The following is a 22,630-nucleotide window of genomic DNA, read 5'->3' as shown; positions in this document are numbered from 1 at the left end:
GTGCCACTTGTGCCTAGTCTGTCCCAAGCCTACCTGGCCGGGTGCCACTTGGTAGACTACTAACACTACCTATAAACACCAGAAACTATTTGCGACTCCTGGATAGAGATCAAGTTGGCTAATAAGTCGAGAGGGGCACTTAAGCATTCCAATGTGTGGTAGTAGCTAGTCATTGGACAACATACACGGAGCTTAGTGCTTAAGGACGGTTCCAGTGAGACAACCCACCATGTACTCGTACATGGCCTCTCACCGCTACCTTTACCAAATCGAGTTCACACGCTTAACTCTCAGCACCAGAGCATATCGTATCACTCCAATTCATTCCCGATGAATCAGACCTGACACAACTCTAAGAAATAGCAGGCATGGCATGGCAAGAACACAACTTGGCTCAATCAACTCCTACACATGCTAGTGGGTTTTAACTATTTACTGTGGCAATGACAGGTCATGCAGAGGAATGGGTTCAACTACCGCAGCATAAAGTAGCAGTTGAATCGCTGTTGTCCTAATGCAATAAATGAGAGCAGGAGCGAGAGAGTAGGATTGTATCGGAATGAACAAGGGGGTTTGCTTGCCTGGTAGATCAACAAGGAAGGCACTGCTCCTCAGACAGGTACTCTGGATCGGTCTCCGGAGCAGGACCTATCGAGAAGGAACGGTGTCGATAATCAAACACAAGCATATGCAACAATATGATGCATGATCATGGCATGAGTATGTGATGTGCTTTGAGCTAATGCATTTAGCATTCTATTTGGAAGAGGTCCATTTGAACCAAAGGTTCAAATGCAACTCTAAATTAAATCTTTATAAATGCCATTTATATGTTTTCACCTATACAAAAAGTATAAGTTGGTTAGACATGCATGAAATAGGTACAGGTGGATAGATTGAATTTTTCTAATAATTTTTCATATATAAATTATTTCAATCTGGGCTACGGTTGAATTTCTATGAATTTTTGAAGTATATATCATTTTCTGGAATTCTCTCAATTATTTAAAATCCAGAAAAATCATTATTGCATCAGCATGACGTCACAGAGGCGTCAGCAGGGCTGACTAGGTCAAACCTGACGTGTGGGGGCCACACGTCAGTGACACCTGGGCTAAACCCGAGTCAAACCCAGCTGACCAGGGTTTGACCGAGCCCTGGGGCCCATAGTCAGTGGCTTAGGGGGTGGATTAAGTGGCAGGGTTAGCAGCTAATCACGCGCCACATCAGCCGCCGGAGTTTCGCCGGCGACGACCCCGAGCCACGACGGAAGTTCGCCGGAACGAGCGGGAGGCCACGGTTTGGCACACGGAGGCCACCGACGGGTAGCCCGTGCATGGGCGCATCTAGCCACGCTCAGGGGAGGCCGCGGGAACGGCGGAGCTCGCCGGAGCAGAGCTCGCGGCGGCGGCCAGAGTCGGGTGCGTGCGGTTTAGGTGCTGCGGGGCACTAGGGGGGCTGCGGTTGGGTGCAAACGACGCGCGGGAGGGCACTGAGAATGGCGGTGAGCTCGGTTGCAAGCCTAGGTGATAGTGGCCACGGCGGCGACATGAACGGCGGAGCCGAGCTCTCAGCCGCGACGGCGACGGTGTTGGAGGAAGAATTCGAGCTAGGGGAGAGGGGGGTTCTATCGGATTTCGGGTTCCAACAGATCCTTGAGGTTCGAACACTGGGGCGCGCGCGGAGATTTCGCCTTCTACCTACCTGCACCCCTCCGCCTCGCTAAGATCTAAGCTATGTAAAGAACAGCACAAGAGACACAGGGTTTATACTGGTTCGGGCCACCGTTGTGGTGTAATACCCTACTCCAGTGTGTGGTATGGTGGATTGCCTCTTGGGCTGATGATGATGAGCAATACAAGGAAGAATAGCCTCGCGAGGGTCTGTTCTTGGCTGAGGGGATGAACTGCTAGGAGGAGTTCAGTCACCCTTCTCTATCTCTCTCTTCTCGATTCTCTCTCCGATTTCGATCCCTCTACCCTGTGGGTGGCTAGTCCTATTTATAGGCAAAGGCCCTGGGCCTCTTCCCAAATATTAAGCGGGAAGGGCGCCAACAATTGGCCATTTTGAAGGGGAACATCTGGTACACTTATCCTGACTATAGTTGGTCCTCGCCTGCGAAAGGCTCTGGTGGTGACGCTGGCTTGGGCTCCACAATGACTTCCTCCCTGCCGTTGGACTGGTCTTGGTCTCGTTGCACTGAAACGGGTGCCTTTGCTTGATGCTCTCGCCTGCGCTTGCTCCCTTTGCACCGAAGAGGAAAGGAGGACACTGCGCGGGCTGGCGCCCGCCTGGCACCCTTGGTCGTCATGGCTTGCGTCACGGGCACCTCGTGAGGTACCCCGCCTTGATCTCTCCGCCTCCTCGCGAGCCATCCTAATGAGGCCATGCCTGAGGAAGCTCCGTGTCATCCGCCCCGCGAGGCTTGACCCCTCGTGAGGGTCTTGGGTTTGTGTTGATGAAGATGGGCTGTGCTGGGCCCCTCCTCGAGCCACGCCGCAGGCCGCAGGCAGGAAAGTCTGGGGACCCCCGTTCCCAGAACGCCAACAGTAGCCCCCGGGCCCAAGGCGCACCCGGACTTGGCCGTGCAGGGAGGCGAAAGGGCAAGAGCGAAACGCTGCAGGCCCTAACAGCCTGCGGACTTGGGCGCCGCGTGGCGGTTGATTGGACGTGGGCGTCTCCACTTCCCCACGGTGCCTCGGCAACTGCACGGATTGGACAAGTCCCTGCCTGCAAAGCGGGACATGATTACCTGCAATCGTGGGGGCCGACGGTTGGCCCTCGCCGGCTATAAGTACGGATCGGCGCGCGCCCTTCCAGTTCATCCCCGCTTGCTTCTCCTTCTTCTTCATGGCCCCGTCGAGGAGGTTCTCGGCCGCAGAGAAGGGGAAGGCTCGCCAGGTTGAGCCTGCCTCTCCCCCGCCCAAGCGCGGCCGAGGGCGCCCTCGCAAACATCCTGTGGCCACTACGGCACCTCCCCGCGGCCGTGGAGACGATTTCCAGCACGGCGACGGGCGGACTGCTGCGGTCGGGGGGCGCGCTTCGGTCGTGCGTTCCCCTAGGCTGCGCTTTCGCGCTGCAGAGGTGCTGCCGGAGTTCGTTGTGTGGTCGGCAGAGCCGACTAGCACCCGGCTTCAACTTCCTCGCTTCCTCCTGGGCGAGCTCCCAGCCGGCGCCCCGGGCGGCCTCTGGCTTCAGGCAGACGGCTGCTGCAGCCGGGCCTCATGGGCTTCACCGGAGGTCTCCGCAGCCGGGAGCCTGGCCTTGACCCGCGGTTGGCAGACGTTTTCCCGCGCACGTGGCCTGAGCCGTCGGTGCACCCTGCACTTCAAGTTTGACGGCGATGCCACCCTCTACGTGAGGGTGTTTGGGGAAGATGGTCGCCGCGCAGGGTGCTGCCCTGAGGACGATGACCGTGGTCGGGAACCCAGCCCCGGCGATGATGAAGAGGACAGCGCTCACGTGATTGGCGGCGCTCAGGGTTCCCCAAGCTTCACCGGATCTTCTTCAGGCGGCGACTCTTCTAGCGGTGGCCGCGGTCAGCCTCCACGCCGTCGTACCTGCTTGGGAGGTGGTAGCATGTCTGCCCACCGTCGCGCCTCGGTGAAGCGCAAGAGGGAGTCTTCCTGAGCCCCGGAGGCAGCTCGAGTCTTCCCTGCAGGCCGGTGTGAGGCAAGATGCGCCTGATTTGTTCTTTCTTTTCCTTTTTCCTGCGTAAAAAGACAGGAGCGTGGAGCCCCGCGGGGGCGTGTTTGGGTTATTGCTGTTAATCATTGCTTTGCTTCCGTTATCGTGCCTTCCGGCTACGTGCCCACGCATGGATAGTTCCCAGCCCGCGCCGTGGGGGGCGACCGACCTAGGCCCTGTGTTCGTGTCGCGGTGCCCGTGGGGCAAGGACTGGAGGGGTGCTCCTTTAATGGACCCAGGTCGCGAAACCTTTGAATGACTAGGACAGGAACACTCGCGAGGGCGCTCGGCTGCCCCCCTCGTGAGGCCTTGCATAAGAGAAATCGAGGCAGGAGAGTGAAAATTCGAAGAACCACAAGCCAAAGACGGCAACAGCTTCAATAAAACTTTGAATGAGAATGAACAAGCCAACTGCGGAAAGCAAATGAAAAAGCCACGTCCGGCACCTAATCTAGTCTTCGACGTCTTCTCACCAGCGCGGAGCTAAGTGCTGCCACTGGGCGTGGGAGGGAGCCCCAGGGCCTGAGGCCGGCGCTCCTGAGACTCCGGGGCGTGTACAGCCCCAACTCATTATTATGTGAGAGTGTCACAGGCGGCGAACTTCACAGGCGTTGGCCTTCTTCACAGGCTCCGGGCCTTTATTGGGGGAAGCAAGCTTCACGGGCATTTGCCCTCTTCACAGGCTCCGGGCCCTTTCCAAAACGCGGCAGCTTCACAGGCATTCGCCTTCTTCACAGGCTCTGGGCCTTTTCCAAAACGCGACAGCTTCACAGGCATTCGCCTTCTTCACAGGCTCTGGGCCTTTTCCAAAAAGGATAATCTTCACAGGCATTCGCCTTCTTCACAGGATCTGGGCCTTTTCCAAAAAGGATAATCTTCACAGGCATTCGCCTTCTTCACAGGTTCTGGGCCTTTTCCAAAAAGGATAATCTTCACAGGCATTCACCTTCTTCACAGGCTCTGGGCCTTTTCCAAAAAGGATAATCTTCACAGGCATTCGCCTTCTTCACAGGCTCTGGGCCTTTTCCAAAAAGGATAATCTTCACAGGCATTCGCCTTCTTCACAGGCTCTGGGCCTTTTTAGGGGTAGAACCTCCGGAGGTGCTGGATGTTCCATGTGTTCTGGACCGGCACCCCTCCTGAGTCTCCAAGCGCGTGGAGCCGGGCCTGGAAACATGAACAACCTTGAATGGGCCCTCCCACATGGGAGAGAGCTTGTGCAGTCCCTCCCTGGAGAGAACCCGCCTGAGCACGAGGTCTCCTACCTCGAGAGTTCTGGGGCGGATGTTGCGGTAGTGATATCGTCGCAGTGCTTGTTGGTACCTCGCCGCTCGCAGCGCGGCTTCTCGGCGACGTTCCTCCCCCAGCACGAGGTCCATCCCCCGCATGGTGTCCTGCTACGCCTCGTCGAACGCCAGGACCCGCGCGGAGTGACGTCTGACCTCATGAGGGAGGACCACTTCGGCTCCGTAGACCAGGAAGAACGGGGTCTCTCCAGTCGGCTTGGTCGCGGTTGTGCGGATGGACCACAACATGGACTGAAGCTCGTCGTACCAACCTCTGCCGCAAGCCTCCAGCTTCTTCTTGAACGTCCTGGTCTTGAGGCCCCTCAGGACCTCTACGTTGGCTCGCTCGGCCTGGCCGTTGCTTCGGGGGTGCGCCACCGAAGCGTAGCATATCTGCGTTCCAAGGTTAGCACAGTATGTTTTGAAGAGGTTACTGGTGAACTGCGAACCGTTGTCTGTGATGATGCGGTTCGGCACCCCGAACCGGCTCACGATGCCCCTAATGGACTTGACCGCGGAACCCGCGGGGATGGTGCGGACGGCCTCTACTTCAGCCCACTTGGTGAACTTGTCCACGGCGACGTAGAGGTAGCGGTAGCCCCCTGGCGGCCAAGGAAACGGGCCCAGGATGTCTAGCCCCCAGACTGCGAATGGCCACGAAAGGGGTATAGTCTGCAGGCCTCCTGCCGGCTGATGGATCTGCTTGGCGTGGAACTGGCAGGCCTCACAAGCTTTCACCAGTTCGACGGCATCATTGAGTGCGGTGGGCTAATAAAACCCACTGCGGAACACCTTGCCGACGAGGGTCCGTGATGATGAATGATGTCCACAGTCTCCGCCGTGTATATCTTCCAGTAGTTCCTTTCCTTGCTCCCTGGAGATGCAGCGCAGGGATACATCGTTTGGTCGCTTCCGGTAGAGCTCTCCATCCTTGATGCAGTATGCCGTGGCCTGCCGTGCCACATGCTCCGCTTCCTCCTCCTTCTCCGGCAGGGTCCCTTGTGTTAAGTAACTCCGGAGCTCCGTGAGCCAGCACCCCTCCTGAGGTTCCATCGTCAGGAGCAGGCGTGCTCCTGAGGCCGGGCCACAGACCGGGGCTCCTGAGGCAGGTGGCTGGGGGAGCTCCTCCCGAGGCTGAGCCGTGTTTGATAATGACGGCAGGGCTGAGGGCTTGAAGAGCCGCTCCTCGAAGACGCCAGGCTCCTGAGGTAACCGCCTGGATGCCCATTTGGCGCTGTCGTCGGCCTCCTGATTGGTGCCACGGGGCACATGCTGCAACTCCAACCCCCAGAACTGCTTCTCCATCCTGCGGACCTCCGCAAGGTAGGCTTCCATGTGCTCATCTTTCGGCTCGTACACCTTGTTTGAGAAATTGACAAGGAGCTGCGAATTGCCCTTGATGGTGAGGCGTTTCACCCCCAGGGCAGCTGCGGCCTTCAAGCCCGCTATTAAACCTTCATACTCCGCTATGTTGTTGGAGACCTTTTCACCTTGCTGGAAACAGAGCTATACAGCGTAGTAGAGCTTGTCCTGAGTGGGCGATATAAGCACCGCCCCAGCCCCAGCGCCATGCCTGGAGAACGCCCCATCGAAGTACATGACCCAGCCTTCTGGCGCCTCGCTTCCCGGGGAGAGGGACCGATCCTCGTCGGCCTTGAGGCCTGGTGCCTCCATCCATTCTGCCACAAAATCCGCTAATGCTGCTCCCTTGATGACTCTGGTCGTGCTGAATTCAAGCTGAAATGCTTGTAGTTCTATGTTCCACTCAACGACCCTTCCAGCTGAGTTAGGGCTCCTGAGCACTCTCTCCAAGGGGTATGACGAGAAGACCTTGATGGGGTGACCCTGAAAATAGTGCCACAGCTTGCGCGATGCCACCAATAGCGCGCGGAGGAGCTTCTGAGGCATGGGGTACTGTGCCCTCGCGTCCCGCAACACTATGCTGACGAAGTACACTGGGTGCTCAACGAGGTTGGGGGCGTCAGTGCTGGTGGCGCCCTCCGGAGACCATGGTGCCTCCTGAGGCGATGAGGCCTCCTAAGGCTGGCCATCTGGGAGAGGGGCCTCTTCCGCCTCCGGTGCACTCCTCTGCGGCGGCTGATCCTCCTCAGCCGCGGTGGCGGTTTCTGTGGGCCTTCCTTGTTCCTGTTTTGCCTTGTCCCGGGCTGCTGTTGTGGTTTTTATTCGAAGCTCCTCCCTAACCGCCACCAGGGCTGCGCTGGCGGAGTAGGGAGTGGCGGCGAGGTAAAGCACCAGGGGCTCTTGAGGGCGCTGAGCCACCATGACAAGAGGGCTGGTCAGGTATCTGTTGAGATCCTGGAATGCCTTGTCGGCCTCTTCAGTCCATTCAAAGGGCCCCTTTTTCTTCATTAGCTGGAAGAAGGGCAGCGCTCGCTCCCCCAACTTGGAGATGAAGCGCCCTAGCGCGGTCACGCGCCCAGTGAGCTTCTGCATTTCTCTGAGGGCTTTGGCGGGCTCATGTCCTTGACCGCCTTGACCTTTTCCGGGTTAGCCTCGATGCCTCGGTGGGACACGCGGAAACCCAAGAGCTTGCCCGAGGGGACTCCGAACACACACTTCTCTGGGTTGAGCCGCAGGTTCACTACGTTGAGGCTCGCGAAGGTTTCCTCCAGGTCTTGTATCAGGGTCCTGGCCTCCCGAGACTTCACCACAATGTCATCGACGTAAGCCTCAACATTCTTCCCGAGTTGCGGGCCCAAGATGATGTGCATCAGCCGATGAAAGGTCGCCCCTGCGTTACGCAGCCCGAATGGCATGCAGGTGTAGCAGTACACCCCACACGGGGTTAGGAAGGCTGTCTTTTCGACGTCTTCTACCGCCATCTTGATCTGGTGATACCCAGAGAAGGCATCCAAGAAGCATAGCAGGTCGCATTCTGCGGTGGAATCGACGATCTGGTCGATGCGGGGGAGCGGGAACGGATCTTGCGGGCATGCCTTGTTGAGGTTGGTGAAGTCGACACACATGCGCTCCTTCCCTCCCTTCTTTGGCACAACAACAGGGTTGGCCAGCCAATCCGGATATCGGACCTTGCGAATGACCCCAGCGGCTTCTAGTTTGCGGGTCTCTTGGACGATGAAGGCCTACTTTTCTGTGGACTGCCGCCTTGCCTTCTGCTTCACAGGGCGCACATTGGGGCACACGTTGAGGTGATGCTCGATTACGCTCCTAGGGATCCCCGCCAACTGGTCAGGCTCCCAAGTGAATACCTTCTTGTTTGCGCGCAGGAACCTGACCAGGGCCTCCTCCTGCTCGGGCTCGAGGTTGGCGCCTATGGTGAAAGTGGCATTGGTGGACCCGTCCTCATCGATGGGTATCTTCTTGGTTTCTTCCTTGTCTTGGGTGAACAACTGTTTCTTCTTGGCGGGTGCAGCCCCCTTGGGCTCGGGGGTCTCCAAGTCGGCGGGCTGTGCCGACGCCGCCGTCTTGAAGGCGAGCTTGAGCACTCGCAGCACGTCTCAGGTGTCCCCGTGCACGGTGAGGACACCGCTGCTCCCGGGCATCTTCATGAGGTTGTACGTCGGGTGCGTCGCGACCATGAACTGGGCCAGCGCTGGGTAGCCGGGGATGGCGTTGTAGGGGAGGCCAATGGGGGCAATGTCGAAGTCGACCAGCTCCGTGCGGAAGTTGTTGTAGGTGCCGAAGGATATTGGGAGCCGGATCTGTCCCAAGGAGCTGGATGATCCGCCCCCAACGCCTGAGAAGGGCCGGCTACGTTGCAGCCGTTCTAGGGGTATGCAGAGGAGGTTGAAGGCCTCAACCGAGAGCACGCTGAGGACCGCACCGCCATCGATGAGAGTTCTGGTGATGGCCACCTGGCAGATGGTGGGGGTGCACAGCATAGGGAGCACACCCGAGCAGGCCGAGTTGGAGGGGTGGTCCTCTGAGCTGAAGGTCAGGCCGGCCTTGGGCGCCGCCCGGTCCGGGAGAGCCCCCTACTGCGTGGAAGCGGCGCTGACCCGACGGATGAACGGCTTGACGTGGTGACTCGTAGGCGGCGCCTGCGAGCCGCCCAGGAGGGCCGCGACGACCGGGGGTGTTGGTGTAGCGTGGTGGGTGGGGAAGAGGCTGCGGAGCTCTTCCCAAGAGGCCACGGAGCCTGCCGGCAGGTGGAGCAGCCATGCACGCGGAGCGCCGGTGAGGGCCATGGGGAGCCAGTTGGCCATGACCCTATCGTCACCTCCAGCTTCAAGGATGGCCTCCTCGTACGCCAGCAAGAAGGCCAGCGGATCAGTCGCGCCGATGTAGCGCGGCGGCGTCGTTGGCTTGAACTTGTCCGGCCACCGTACCCGTTGCAGGGCTGGGGCCAGGGCTCGGAGCCCCCTGGCCCCCATGCTGGCACCGGCGGCCGGAGCAGGCGGCGCGCTACTCATCGCGAGGTAGGTCGTGGCGGTGCCGGAAGGGAAAACTACGGTGCACCCCTACCTGGCACGCCAAATGTCGGATTTTGGGTTCTGGCATACCCTTGAGGTTCGAACACTGGGGTGCGCGTGGAGATTTCGCCTTCTACCTACCTGCACCCCTCCGCCTCGCTAAGATCTAAGCTATGGAAAGAACAGCACAAGAGACACAGGGTTTATACTGGTTCGGGCCACCGTTGTGGTGTAATACCCTACTCCAGTGTGTGGTATGGTGGATTGCCTCTTGGGCTGATGATGATGAGCAATACAAGGAAAAACAGGCTTGCGAGGGTCTGTTCTTGGCTGAGGGGATGAACTGCTAGGAGGAGTTCAGTCACCCTTCTCTCTCTCTCTCTTCTCGATTCTCTCTCCGACTTCGATCCCTCTACCCTGTGGGTGGCTAGTCCTATTTATAGGCAAAGGCCCTGGGCCTCTTCCGAAATATTGAGCGGGAAGGGCGCCAACAATTGGCCATTTAGAAGGGGAACATCTGGTACACTTATGCTGACTAAAGTTGGTCCTCCCCTGCCAAAGGCTCTGGTGGTGATGCTGGCTTGGGCTCCACAATGACTTCCTCCCTGCCGTTGTACTGTTCTTGGTCTCGTTGCACCGAAACGGGTGCCTTTGCTTGATGCTCTCTCCTGCGCTTGCTCCCTTTGCACCAAAGAGGAAAGGAGGACACTGCGCGGGCTGGCGCCCGCCTGGCACCCTTGGTCGTCATGGCTTGCGTCACGGGCACCTCGTGAGGTACCCCACCTTGATCTCTCTGCCTCCTCACGAGCCAGCCTGATGAGGCCGTGCCTGAGGAAGCTACGTGGTATTCGCCCCGCAAGGCTTGACCCCTTGCGAGGGTCTTGGGTCTGTGTTGATGAAGATGGGCCATGCTGGGCCCCTCCTCGAGCCATGCCGCAGGCCGCAGGCAGGCAAGTCTGGGGACCCCCGTTCCCAGAATGTCGACAGGTTCGACGGCGGGGCTCACAGCGAGTCGAGCAGAGGCAACGGCGGCTCGGAGAAGGCACTGCAGGCGACGGACGAGCGGTGGAGATCCACGGCGGCCGAGGATGAAGATGACGGCGGAGGCAGCTCCACAAGGCGTCCGGCGACGCGTGGCGTGACGGAGAGGTAGCAGACGAGGTGGTGGAGCGTTTGGGCACGACAGAGGGGCGAGGGGACTACGGTGGGCGCGTCGAACAGCGTCGGTGGCGATGGTGGCGCTCGGGCAGCAGCGGGGAAGAGAGCAGAGGAGAAGAGGGGCGACCAGAGGGGAGGGGAGTGGACAAGGGGGGTCGGGGGGTGCATGTCGCCCTCGGATGCCTCTAGCGGCGAGCAGGGAAGCAGGAGGTGGCCGGCGCGTGCTCGCGCGCGGCGGCCACGCGCGCGTCCTCCTGGCGGGAGGAAGACGACAGGGGAGGGGGGGCAGGTGGGCTGGGCTGGCAAACTGGGCCGGCCAGGCCGCACAGTGCTGGGTCAGCACAGGAGCTGGCCGCAGGTAAGTTTCTTTCTATTTTGTTTTGTTTTCTATTTTCTCACATGTGTTTTTTCTTAAAATTAATACTAAACTAATTTATTTTCTTATGCCAATTTTTGTAGGAGCTAATGGTATTATTCCAGAGCTCCTCAACAACAAGCATATGTTTTGGACATATATTATATATATAACATATATATATCCAATGCAAATAATTATTGCATTAGTTCCAAAAGGCCAAAATAAATACTTATAAGCTCCTGAAAATATTTGTTTGAATTTTACCTCTAACCTATATTTTCTGAGAGCTATATGAACATTTTCTTGGACCTTTTTGGAGCAATTTTTTTATCCGGGTTATTTCTAGAAATGATTCTGAGGGGTTTCACAAATCCCCATTTCAAATTTCAATGAAATTTAAACATGATGCAACATGAAGGCTAGCCTAGGTCATACCAGAACTAGGGATGTGACAACTCGCCCCCACTCGAAAGAATCTCGTCCCGAGATTCAGGAGTCGGCAGAAAGAAAGTGGGGTACTCAAGTCGAAGACGATCTTCAAGCTCCCAAGTAGCTTCTCTCTCGGAATGATGAGACCACTGAACCTTGAGAAATTTGATGTTATGACGTCGAGTGACACGCTCTGCTTGATCCAGAATGCGGACGGCGTACTCTCGATATGTGAGGTTATCTTGGAGATCAAGCGTTTCGTGGTCCACTCCGCGGATGGGATCCGAGAAGCAACGCCTGAGTTGAGAGACGTGGAAGACATCATGAACTCGAGAAAGATGTGGGGGTAGTTCCAACTGGTAGGCAACCTCTCCTCGTTTAGCGAGAATGAGAAAAGGACCAATGTAACGAGGAGCCAACTTGCCCTTGATACCGAAACGATGGGTACCCTTCAAAGGGGTAACCCGAAGGTAAGCCTTGTCGCCAACTTCATAAGCCACTTCCTTATGACGACGGTCATACTAGCTCTTTTGATGAGATTGGGCTGTTTTCAAATTCTCACGAATGATGCGAACTTGCTCTTCTGCCTTCTGGATCATATCCGATCCAAAGAATTGTCTTTCACCGGTTTCTAACCAGTTCAGAGGTGTTCGACATCTTCGTCCATACAGAATCTCAAAAGGAGCTTCTTGAGACTGGATTGGTAGCTATTGTTATAAGCAAACTCGGCGAAAGGAAGGCACTTCTCCCAATCCATACCGAATGAGATAACGCACGCTCTAAGCATGTCTTCGAGGATTTGGTTAACCCTTTCCACCTGACCACTTGATTGAGGGTGGAAAGCGGTACTGAAGGAAAGATGGGTGCCCATGGCAGTTTGGAAACTCTCCCAGAAATGAGAAGTTAAAAGACTACCATGGTCTGAATTGATCTCTAGTGGAACACCATGAAGTGACACTATTCAAGAAATATATAAGTCAGCGAGCTAACTAGCAGTGATACTCTCTCGAACAGGTAGGAAGTGAGCCACTTTGGAAAGACGATCAATGACTACGAAGATAGCATTATTCCCTCTCTTGGTCCTGGGAAAGCCGGTGATGAAGTCCATACCAACTTTATCCCATTTCCATTCAGGAATAGCTAAAGGCTGAAGGGTGCCAGCAGGTCTTTGATGCTCTGCCTTAACGCGACGACAAACGTCGCAGTTAGCAATAAACTGAGCAATTTCTCTCTTCATCCTAGTCCACCAGAACCTCTGGCGCAGGTCCTGATACATCTTAGTACTACCGGGATGAATCATGAGAGGAGATTCATGCGCCTCCTTAAGAATCGGTTGTCACAGATGTTGATTCTTGGGAACCACCAAGAGATTCTCAAAGAAAACAACACCTCGATCATCCATAGAGAAACATCCACCAACTCCCTTCCTAATGTTTCTCTTGATGCGGATAACACCCCTATCAAACTTGTGATCAGTAATGATCTGATCCTCAAGGGTAGGTTTCGCCACCAAGGTAGAAAGGAATCCTTGAGGAGCAATGTGAAGGTTAAGCTTACATAATTCCTCATGGAGAAGTGGTTGGCCCTGTTACAACATGAGATTGTTGCAGTAGGACTTACGACTTAGCGCATCAGCCATGGCATTCCCCTTGCCTGGGGTGTAGGTAATTCCTAAGTCGTAATCTGAGATAAACTCCAACCAACGTCTTTGCCTAAGGTTCAAATCTGGTTGGGTGAAGATATACTTGAGACTCTGGTGGTCGGTGTATATCTCGCAACGTTTACCGAGAAGGTAATGTCGCCATATCTTAAGTGCATAGACTACGGCTACAAGCTCTAGATCATGTGTAGGATAATTCTCATCATGTGGATGCAACTGTCGAGATGCATAGGCAATCACATGACGATCTTGCATAAGAATGCAGCCTAGTCCCTGTCGTGAGGCATCACAATAGATAACAAAGTCCTTATTGAAATCCGGTGGCACAAGTATGGGAGCAGAAGTCAAGCGTCTTTTCAGTTCCTGAAAGCTGTACTCGCACTGTGGGGACCACTCAAACTTTTTATCTTTCTTGAGAAGTTCCGTGAGAGGTTTGGCCACTTTGGAGAAGTTCTCAACGAAGCGGCGACAATAACTGGCTAGGCCAAGGAAACTCCTAACTTGCTTAACCGTTTCAGGTGGAGTCCAATCAAGAACGGCTTGAACTCTTTCGGGATTGACAGCAATGCCCTTACCAGAGATTACATGGCTGAGATAGGTTACTTCTGGCAACCAAAATTCGCACTTGGAGAACTTGGCATAAAGGCGGTGTTCTCTGAGTTTTTCTAACACAAGTCTAAGATGTTCGGCATGCTCTTCCTCGTTCTTTGAGTAAATAAGAATATCATCGAGGTAAACCACAACGAAGTTATGTAAGTACTCCATGAAGATCGAGTTCATCAAGCAAGAGAATGTAGCTGGAGCATTGGTTAGACCAAAGGACATGACGGTGTACTTGTACTGACCATAACGAGTGACAAAAGCCGTTTTAGGAATGTCCCCGTTTTTTATCTTGATTTGGTGGTAGCCTAACCTCAAATCCATCTTGGAGAAGGCTGAGGATCCAGCGAGCTAATCATACAGATCTTTGATCTTGGGGAGCGGATACTTGTTCTTTATCGTGACCAAATTAACGGGGCGATAATCTACAACCATCCGGTCTGTACCATCCTTCTTCTTGACAAAGAGGACGGGGCAAGCCCAGGGAGAAGAACTAGGACGGATGAAACCCTTTTGCAAGGACTCATCAAGTTGTTTCTTAAGCTCGCCTAGCTCTAAGGGTGCTATCTTGTAAGGTCTCCTAGAAATTGGGGCGGTTTCGGGGATAAGATCTATGACAAACTCTACATCTCTGTCAGGTGGAATACCTGGCAGTTCCTCTGGAAAGACATCTGGAAAGTCACGGACTACCGGGATATCTTCAAGGTCAGGAAAAGGGCTGGCATTTAGAGAATAGAGTTGACGCTTTGCAATTTTGGTGGAGACAGTGACTATCTTGCCAGAGGGGTGTGTGAGATAAACAGACCTGGTGTAACAGTCAACCTTGGCATAATGAGCTTTCATCCAGTCCATACCCAAGATGATGTTAATATCTGAAGACTTAAGGGATATCAAGGAAGCTAGGAATACTAGTCTGTCAACATGTATTTCATTGCCATAACTTATCCTAGAAGTTTGCCACTTGGATCCAGGAGTTTGAATGAGTAGTGGGGAGGGCATATCACAAAATGACATGTCGTGAAAGCGGGCATAACTTTCAGAAATGAAGGAGTGAGATGCTCCAGTATCGAATAGAACTGAAGTTGGATGACAGTTGACAAGGAGTGTGCCAATAACGACATCTGGATCATCATGAGCGTCTTTAGCTGAGACGTGATGCACACGTCCAAGTTTAGTGGGAGCTGACTTGGCATTGATCATCTTGCGTGATGGCTTACTACCACGGCCAACAGACTTCTCGGGCTGGGGTGGAGCAACACGGGTCTGAGTGCAATTACGGGCAATGTGGCCTGGCTCTCCACACTTGTATCAAATCTTGGAGGTAGGACAAGGACCCGCATTGACAAGTGGTCTACCAATAGGCATGGGTGTAGCATACGGTTGAACTGGGTGAGGTGCCACACAAGAAGGCCTTGGTGTATAACCGGGTGGAAGAGCGGAGTTCGGAACCCAAATCCGTCGCTTCTGAGAACTAGAACCGGAGGAAGAACCCAAATCACGGGTGTGCTTACGAGACTCCTCGTAAGTGAGTTGAGCCGTCTCTGCATTAATGGCCTTATTCACAAGAGCCTGGAATGTATTGCAATGGTGCAAGTGGAGATCACGACGCAACTTGGGGTTGAGACCCTTCCGGAACCTAGCCTGCTTCTTGGCGTCTGTGGACACCTCTTCTATAGCATAGCGGGCAAGGTTCTCAAATTCCCTACTATAAGCATCAACAGCCATCTTACTCTGGGTGAAACTACAGAACTCTTCTCTCTTGCGGTCAATGAGAACCTGAGGAATGTGATGCTTGTGAAAGGCCTCAGTGAAATCTCTCCAGGTGGTTATCTGGCTAGCTGGAAGCATAGCCTCATAGTTCTGCCACCAAAGACTAGCAGGACCTTCCAGGTGATATGTAGCATAGGTGACCTTGTCACTTTCAGCTACGTTTGCAGAACGCAGCTTGTGAGTGATACTACAAAGCCAGCATATGCATCGAGTGGTACAATGGAATGATGGAAGGTAGGTGGTTTCAGACCAATGAAATCATAAATGGTCGCTGACTCCTTGCACTGGGGTGCGGTGTTCTCCTCGATACGTGCTAACAAGCGGTTGGTCTCACGCTTGTTCATCTCAACTTCTAACATGAACTTTGCCAGCAAAGACTGATCGGGAGGATCCTCATCCCTACCATCTCCGTGGTTCCGGCTACGAGCAACAGAATTTCGGTTAACCGACAACATCCTGAAGAACGAAACCAAGGAAACAAGGATGGATTCAGCATCATCATAAGGATGTAGAATATAGTACAAAGAAAATACTATCTCTTGAACTCCTAGGACAATTCCGGCAGCATAACGACAGTAGAATGCTCAAAATGAAACATTCTGCAAGGACGGGGTAGCACCAAACTCAACATCATCACTCAGGGTTCTGAGATATTACTAAGCAGACTACACCGGAAGTACTTAAAAACTGGAATATGACTCTGATCAACCAATCCTATGGGACTACGGAGTAGTAACACGTGATCCTGATAGACAGAAGAGGAAGCCTAGTTCCTTAACCCCGTAGGAAAGATAGGATGACTCAGATCAGAAGGCCAAGAGGTGAAAGGAGTAAAAAGAGCCTTACGTTCCCTTCCACAATCAATTCCCTTAAATAACTAAAGAGTTTCTAGACTCAACTTCGACCAGGTTGGCTTGGAAATCCTACAGGCAGTCAGGCTCTGATACGAAAGCTATCGGGACCCTGATCCCAAGTCACATTGATCTAGCCGGTAACACCTCATATCACTTTGCGGCCTCACGCACGGTATTCCCGCGGGTGTTGCCTTACCCTGGCCCAGGACCGTTTGCGCCTTTTGGCTCACGTATATGATTGTGTCGCTAGCATCCATATGACAGAGAACCCGGGCCGACATGGCTAGTCATGAACCCAAAGCGGCACTAACCTATGGGGACAGGCATACATGATTCACATCGAGCATGTCGGTCAGCAGCGTGTGAATCCTGGCTGTAGCACTGGGCTAACAGGACTCCGTATGTCACCGCGTGACATTTCCCCGAAGGGACAGACACAGGAACAAAGTGAAACACATGCCGACCAGGCAAGTGTCCTGGGCAGTAGTGCTGGGCTAGCAGGACTCCGGTGAACCGGGCTGTAGCAGACTACTAGGGCTCAAGGAAGCACTAGACTACATTTCCCCATATGAGAGGCTGCCAAGGATAAATAACTAGATTGTCGGATCCCACACATAGCAATACACGTCACACATACGCATAACATGCAAGTATGTGCTGTACAACGTGGCATCACAACATAACGCAACTCATATAGATAAAGGCCCAGAAGAGCCACATAGCATTAAATACAAATAGGGGTCACATGACCCATCATTCAGAGCATACAAGCAACAGAAGCATTACATGTCTGAGTACAGACAACTACAAAAGAAAAAGGCTAAGAAGCCTGACTATCTACAAGTCCCTCCCAAGGGTACAAGATCGTAGCTGAGGTGTAAGCTACTCGTCGAAGTCCAAGTAAACTAATAAGACTGAAGTCTCTGCTTCAAAAATAGAAATAAAGCAACGTGAGTACAAAGGTACTCAGCAAGACTTACATCAGATCCTATCATACATGCATTTGCATCAAGAAGGTAATGTGGGGTTTAGTTGCAGCAAGCCAACTTTGACTCAGTGGCTATCCTGTTCTACGACAACGAGAAACTTTTTTGAGGTGAGGCAGCGCACACGAGTACACTAAACACCACATCAAATACACTACTATGGATTCATCCTCGTCTCCTTACGAGAAGGCCATCCATAGCACTCACACTTGTCTTGAGCATTTTAGGGTATCCACTTTAAGTTGTCTATGTACCACGTAAGCATCCAAGAAGTCCATAACCGAGGACACGGCTATTCGAATAGATCATGATAACCCTGCAGGGTGTACTTCTTCACACACGCTCTCACCACTTATCACCATGTACACGTCATGTATCTCGGCATCCTTCAAGCGGAAGCCTGACAAGGGTGTCGGCCATGACCTGACTAACCACACAAGACTCTAGTCCAGGTTTATCGCCTATTCGGGTTCCATCCGCAAGGAGATCCGACCGGGGTGTCGCTCACGGCCCCAAACGATATGTGCAGGGTTCCCAAGCCCACCTCGCCGAATGGATCTATGCTTGGTACACCATGCCACTTGTGCCTAGTCTGTCCCAAGCCCACCTGGCCGGGTGCCACTTGGTAGACTACTAACACTACCTACAAACACCAGAAACTATTTGCGACTCCTGGACAGAGATCAAGTTGGCTAATAAGTCGAGAGGGGCAATTAAGCATTCCAATGTGTGGTAGTAGCTAGTCATTGGACAACATACACGGAACTCAGTGCATAAGGACGGTTCTAGTGAGACAACCCACCATGTACTCCTACATGGCCTCTCACCGCTACCTTTACCAAATCGAGTTCACACGCTTAACTCTCAGCACCAAAACATATCGCATCACTCCAATTCATTCCCGATGAATCAGACCTGGCACAACTCTAAGCAATAGCAGGCATGGCATGGCAAGAACACAACATGGCTCAGTCAACTCCTACAGATGCTAGTGGGTTTTAACTATTTACTATGGCAATGACAGGTCATGCAAAGGAATGGGTTCAACTACCGCAGCATAAAGTAGCAGTTGAATCATTGTTGTCCTAATGCAATAAATGAGAGCAGGAGCGAGAGAGTAGGATTGTATCGGAATGAACAAGGGGGTTTGCTTGCCTGGTAGATCAACAAGGAAGGCACTGCTCCTCAGACAGGTACTCTGGATCGGTCTCCGGAGCAGGACCTATCGAGAAGGAACGGTGTCGATAATCAAACACAAGCATATGCGACAATATGATGCATGATCATGGCATGAGTATGTGATGTGCTTTGAGCTAATGCATTTAGCATTCTATTTGGAAGAGGTCCATTTGAACCGAAGGTTCAAATGCAACTCTAAATTAAATCTTTATAAATGCCATTTATATGTTTTCACCTATACAACAAGTATAAGTTGGTTAGACATGCATGAAACAAGTACAGATGGATAGATTGAATTTTTCTGATAATTTTTCATATATAAATTATTTCAATTTGAGCTATGGTTGAATTTCTATGAATTTTTGAATTATATATCATTTTCTGGAATTCTCTGAATTATTTAAAATCCAGAAAAATCATTATTGCGTCAGCATGACGTCACAGAGGCGTCAGCAGGGCTGACTAGGTCAAACCTGACGTGTGGGGGCCACACGTCAGTGACACCGGGGCTAAACCGGGGCTAAACCAGTGACACGTCAGCTGACCAGGGTTTGACCCAGCCCTGGGGCCCATAGTCAGTGGCTTAGGGGGGTGGATTAAGGGGCAGGGTTAGCAGCTAATCACGCGCCACATCAGCCGCCAGAGTTTCGCCGACGACGACCCCGAGCCACGGCGGAAGTTCGCCGGAACGAGCGGGAGGCCACGGTTTGGCACACGGAGGCCACCGATGGGTAGCCCGTGCACGGGCGCATCTAGCCACGCTCAGGGGAGGCCGCGGGAACGGTGGAGCTCGCCGGAGCAAAGCTCGCGGCGGCGGCCGGAGTCGGGTGCATGCGGTTTAGGTGCTGCGGGGCACTAGGGGGGCTGCGGTTGGGTTCAAACGACGCGCGGGAGGGCACTGAGAACATCGGTGAGCTCGGTTGCGAGCCTAGGTGACAGTGGCCACGGCGGCAACATGAACGGCGGAGCCGAGCTCTCGGCCGCGACGGCGACGGTGTTGGAGGAAGAATTCGAGCTAGGGGAGAGGGGGGTTCGACGGCGGGGCTCACAGCGAGTCGAGCAGAGGCAACGGCGGCTCGGAGAAGGCACTGCAGGCGACGGACGGGCGGTGGAGATCCACGGCGGCCGAGGTTGAAGATGACGGCGGAGGCGGCTCCACAAGGCGTCCGGCGACACGTGGCGTGACAGAGAGGTAGCGGACGAGGTGGTGGAGCTTTTGGGCACGACAGAGGGGCGAGGGGACTACGGTGGGCGCGTCGAACGGCGTCGGTGGTGATGGTGGCGCTCGGGCAGCAGCGGGGAAGAGAGCAGAGGAGGAGAGGGGCGACCAGAGGGGAGGGGAGTGGACGAGGGGGGTCGGGGGGTGTGCTCGCGCGCGGCGGCCATGCGCGCGTCCTCCTGGCGGGAGGAAGACGACAGGGGAGGGGGGGCAGGTGGGCTGGGCTGGCAAACTGGGCCGGCCAGGCCGCACAGTGCTGGGTCAGCACAGGAGCTGGCCGCAGGTAAGTTTCTTTCTATTTTGTTTTGTTTTCTATTTTCTCACATTTGTTTCTGCATAAAATTAATACTAAACTAATTTATTTTCTTATGCCAATTTTTGTAGGAGCTAATGGTATTATTCCAGAGCTCCTCAACAACAAGCATAAGTTTTGGACATATATTATATATATAACATATATATCCAATGCAAATAATTATTGCATTAGTTCCAAAAGGCCAAAATAAATACTTATAAGCTCCTGAAAATATTTGTTTGAATTTTACCTCTAACCAATATTTTCTGAGAGCTACATGAACATTTTCTTGGACCTTTTTGGAGCAATTTTTTTATCCGGGTTATTTCTAGAAATGATTCTGAGGGGTTTCACAAATCCCCATTTCAAATTTCAATGAAATTTAAACATGATGCAACATGAAGGCTAGCCTAGGTCATACCAGTGTTGGGGAACGCAGTAATTTCAAAAAATTTCCTACGCACACGCAAGATCATGGTGATGCATAGCAACGAGAGGGGAGAGTATGATCTACGTACCCTTGTAGATCACAACGGAAGCGTTACCACAACGTAGAGGAAGTAGTCGTACGTCTTCTTCCCGATCCGACCGATCCAAGCACCGTTACTCCGGCACCTCCGAGTTCTTAGCACACGTATAGCTCGATGACGCTCCCCGGGCTCTGATCCAGCAAAGCTTCTGGGATGAGTTCCGTCAGCACAACGGCGTGGTGACGATGATGATGTTCTACCGACGCAGGGCTTCGCCTAAGCACTACAACGATATGACCGAGGTGGAATATGGTGGCAGGGGGCACCGCACACGACTAAAGAACGATCACGTGGATCAACTTGTGTGTCCTAGGGTGCCCCCAGCCCCCGTATATAAAGGATCCAAGGGGGGGTGCGGCCGGCCTAGAGGAGGGCACAGGAGGAGTCCTACTCCTACCGGGAGTAGGACTCCCCTCCCCGTTCCTTGTCCAACTAGGAGAGGTGGAGGGAGAGAAGGAAAGGGGGGGCGCCGCCCCTCCCTCCTTGTCCAATTCGGACTAGGGGGAGAGGGGCCGCGCGGCCTGCCCTGGCAGCCCCTTCCTATTCTCCACATTAGGCCCATGAGGCCCATTAACCTCCCGGAGGGTTCCGGTAACCCCCCGGTGCTCCGGTTTTATCCGAAACTACCCCGGAACCCTTCCGGTGTTCGAATATAGTCATCCAATATATCAATCTCTATGTCTCAACCATTTCAAGACTCCTCGTCATGTCCGTGATCACATCCGGGATTCCGAACTAACTTCGGTACATCAAAATGCATAAACTCATAATAACTGTCATCGTAACGTCAAGCGTGCGGACCCTACGGTTCGAGAACAATGTAGACATGACCGAGACACGTCTCCGGTCAATAACCAATAGCGGGACCTGGATGCCCATATTGGCTCCTACATATTCTGCGAAGATCTTTATCGGTCAGACCGCATAACAACATACGTTGTTCCTTTTGTCATCGGTATGTTACTTGCCCAAGATTCGATCGTCGGTATACAATACCTAGTTCAATCTTGTTACCGGAAAGTCTCTTTACTCGTTCCGTAATACATCATCTCACAACTAACATATTAGTTGTAATGCTTGCAAGGCTTATGTGATGTGCATTACCGAGAGGGCCCAGAGATACCTCTCCGACAATCAGAGTGACAAATCCTAATCTCGAAATACGCCAACCCAACATGTACCTTTGGAGACACCTGTAATGCTCCTTTATAATCACCCAGTTACGTTATGACGTTTGGTAGCACCCAAAGTGTTCCTCCGGCAAACGGGAGTTGCATAATCTCATAGTCATAGGAACATGTATAAGTCATGAAGAAAGCAATAGCAACATACTAAACGATGGGGTGCTAAGCTAATGGAATGGGTCATGTCAATCAGATCATTCAACTAATGATGTGACCTCGTTAATCAAATAAAAACTCTTTGTTCATGGTTAGGAAACATAACCATCTTTGATTAATGAGCTAGTCAAGTAGAGGCATACTAGTGACACTCTGTTTGTCTATGTATTCACACATGTATTATGTTTCCGGTTAATACAATTCTAGCATGAATAATAAACATTTGTCATGATATAAGGAAATAAATAATAACTTTATTATTGCCTCTAGGGCATATTTCCTTCAGTCTCCCACTTGCACTAGAGTCAATAATCTAGATTACACAGTAATGATTCTAACACCCATGGAGTCTTGGTGCTGATCATGTTTTGCTCGTGGAAGAGGCATAGTCAACGGGTCTGCCACATTCAGATCCGTATGTATCTTGCAAATATCTATGTCTCCCACCTGGACTAGATCCCGGATGGAATTGAAGCGTCTCTTGATGTGCTTGGTTCTCTTGTGAAATCTGGATTCCTTTGCCAAGGCAATTGCACCAGTATTGTCACAAAAGATTTTCATTGGACCCGATGCACTAGGTATGACACCTAGATCGGATATGAACTCCTTCATCCAGACTCCTTCATTTGCTGCTTCCGAAGCAGCTATGTACTCCGCTTCACATGTAGATCCCGCTACGACGCTTTGTTTAGAACTGCACCAACTGACAGCTCCACCATTTAATGTAAACACGTATCCGGTTTGCAATTTAGAATCGTCCGGATCAGTGTCAAAGCTTGCATCAACGTAACCTTTTACGATGAGCTCTTTGTCACCTCCATATATGAGAAACATATCCTTAGTCCTTTTCAGGTATTTCAGGATGTTCTAGACCGCTGTCCAGTG

This window comes from Triticum urartu, chromosome 3, assembly GCF_003073215.2.
Source record: "Triticum urartu cultivar G1812 chromosome 3, Tu2.1, whole genome shotgun sequence".
Taxonomy (NCBI): Eukaryota; Viridiplantae; Streptophyta; class Magnoliopsida; order Poales; family Poaceae; genus Triticum; species Triticum urartu.
Note: the sequence above shows the minus strand (reverse complement) of the source record.